Genomic DNA, 2505 nt, shown 5'->3' with positions numbered 1-2505 from the left:
CAATTCTGTCTTAATATAGACTGGATACTTATCCTCTGTGGGAAAAGACACTGAAGAAGACATGTCAAAGGCCTAGAGAAAAAGTTCAACCTTTTGAAAAAGTTAGTGATATCAAAATGCTTTTCTATCGCTGGGAAACCAAACTAGGTCAAATATGCGGCCCAAAGCAGCACAGAATTCAGAGTCAGAGGTTGGCAGGAAAGTTTTGGAAAACTTGCAGTTTTTAAAAATTGGCAATTTCTCCATGCTTAATAAAACTATCAGAGAAGAGGTATAATGTTTGTTCATTTGTGGAATGTTGACAGATTGCTGCAAAAATTCACATGAATGAAGAACCGCACAGATGTGCTTCAATGAAGTATTTTTTTAAAAAAATTTACAAAAAACTGAAGTTTCTATTTAAAAAATAACCACGTATGCCAAGATGAAACATGGTAAAAAGTAGTGTAAGTTCTAGTCATGATTCTTTAACAGCTAATGGGAAAGTAATAGAAATCATTTTCTCTTAAAAAGGAAGTTTTGTTATTGCACTGACTTTTACAATCTGACCTAGTAATTTAGAAAAATCATGTAGTAAAATCTGTAAAATTAAAATACAAAATTCTGATTTGTAAACATCAGTTGGCCAAGTCTCTCCAGAGTCCCTCATGATAGTGGAATGGAATGAATAATTAATTCACTACCTTATTTACTTGCTGTGAGGGGGAAAATTCCAGAACACAGCTTTCATACTTTCACAGTAATTATATTCAAAGATATAAAGAAAGTCAGTGCAGTTGTCTTTTCTTTCTCTGTGCAATTTTCAGTTCTTATCCCACTCCTAAGTGCCATAACTGAAATAATACTGGTTTAGAGACCTAGTACAGATTGGTCATAAATGTCGCATAAAGTCTGTAGGACTTCGGTAAAGATATTTCCAAATGGCATAGTAATGCACTGCAGCTGCCGTGGCCACAAACAGGTGCCAGATGGCATGGGCAAATGGAATGATGCCATCGCTCTTGAAGAACACAACTCCCAGGCAATAAATTAAGCCCCCACAGGCAAGTTCCTGAAGTCCATCCGTGTTGCTTATTGATGTTACCACCAAGGCAGGAGAAAAGCCCATTGTGAGATAGAAAAAGAGCTCAATCACCTTATACTTTTCATGGTAGAGAAATACATAAATGGTTCCTCCCACTGCCATGAGCCAGATAAACCAACGCATATGAGATGCCAGGGGTCCAAGTTCACTGAGATTTAACCATGGAGCGCAAGACGCAGCTATGAAGACATAGATGACCATTCTATTGCACATGTGAAAGCAATGCTCCACTGTCCTTAAGTGGCTCTTTTTCCATGCTACAATGTGAAATACTGTGGAAACGATGAAGAGGGCACAGAGGCCCATTCCATAAATCCAAGCTGTTATCTTTTCCCAGCAGTCATCAGAGAGCCAGTGAAGGAGGGCACTGCCCACAATGGCTGGAACAATGAGGAATGCATGTGCGTAACAGTTAGCAGCATGTTCGTAACAAGTCGGCTTGTAGCAGCCATTGGCAGGGGCCGGGTGGTTCATGAACCACTGGAATCGACTCTGGAACCGCATCGATGCTCCTGCTCCTCCGCGGGGACCGCGAGCTCCGTCTGGTCAGCACCGGCGTCCGAGCAGGCGGCCCGCAGGAGCTGGGGTGGCTCCGGGGGCCGCCGCGGGCCCGGCGGACTGCTGGACCGGGCAGCGCAGACAGGGCCGGGCCAGGGGTCGGGACCGGGCCAGAGCCAGACCGGACGCCTGGGGGCGGGAGGGCGGCCCTTCTGTTTGTAGATTTTTTGATGATGACCATTCTGACTAGTGTGAAATGATACCTCAATGTAGTTTTGATTTTCATTTCTCTAATAATGAGTGATGTTGAGCATGTTTTCATGTATTTATTAGCCATCTGTATGTCTTCTTTGTATTATATGAATATTTGTTTAGGTCCTCTGTCCATTTCTTAATTAGGTTGTTTTTCTGATATTGACCTGCTTGAATAGCTTGTATATTATGTAGGTTAATCCTTTGTCAGCTGCTTCATTTGCAATTATTTTCTCCCATTCTGAGGGCTGTCTTCTCATCTTGTTTATAGTTTCCTTTGCTGTGCAAAAGCTTTTAAGCTTGATTAGGTAGCATTCATTTCTTTTTGTTCTTATTTCCATTATTCTAGGAGATGGGTCAAAGAAGGTCTTGATGCAATTTGCGTCAAAGGGTGTTCTAAGTTTTCCTCTATCAGTTTTATAGTTTTTGGCCTTACATTTAGGTCTTTAATCCTTTCTAATTTATTTTCATGTTTGGTGTTAGGAAGTTTTCTAATTCCATTCTTTTACAGGTAGCTGTTTACTTTTCCTAGCACCACTTATTGAAGAGATTATCTTTTCTCCATTGTATATTCTTGCATTCTTTTCCAAAGATATTGTACCAATAGATGAATGGTTTTATCTAAGAGTTTTTTTGTCTTGTTCCATTGATCTGTTTTTGTACCAATACCA

General features: G+C 40.6%; 1 pseudogene across 1 annotated transcript; it reads right to left on the bottom strand.

The window, feature by feature from the left end:
• Positions 1–834: 834 nt before the first annotated feature.
• LOC102176211 lies at positions 835–1788 on the bottom strand (annotated as a pseudogene). The gene has a single exon (XR_001297527.2). The product of XR_001297527.2 is annotated as a monocyte to macrophage differentiation factor pseudogene (transcript).
• Between the last annotated feature and the right edge of the window lie 717 nt (positions 1789–2505).

Source organism: Capra hircus (assembly GCF_001704415.2).
Source record: "Capra hircus breed San Clemente chromosome X unlocalized genomic scaffold, ASM170441v1, whole genome shotgun sequence".
Lineage (NCBI taxonomy): Eukaryota > Metazoa > Chordata > Mammalia > Artiodactyla > Bovidae > Capra > Capra hircus.
The sequence above is the reverse complement of the archived record's forward strand: the minus strand, read 5'-3'. Positions and strand labels throughout refer to the sequence as shown.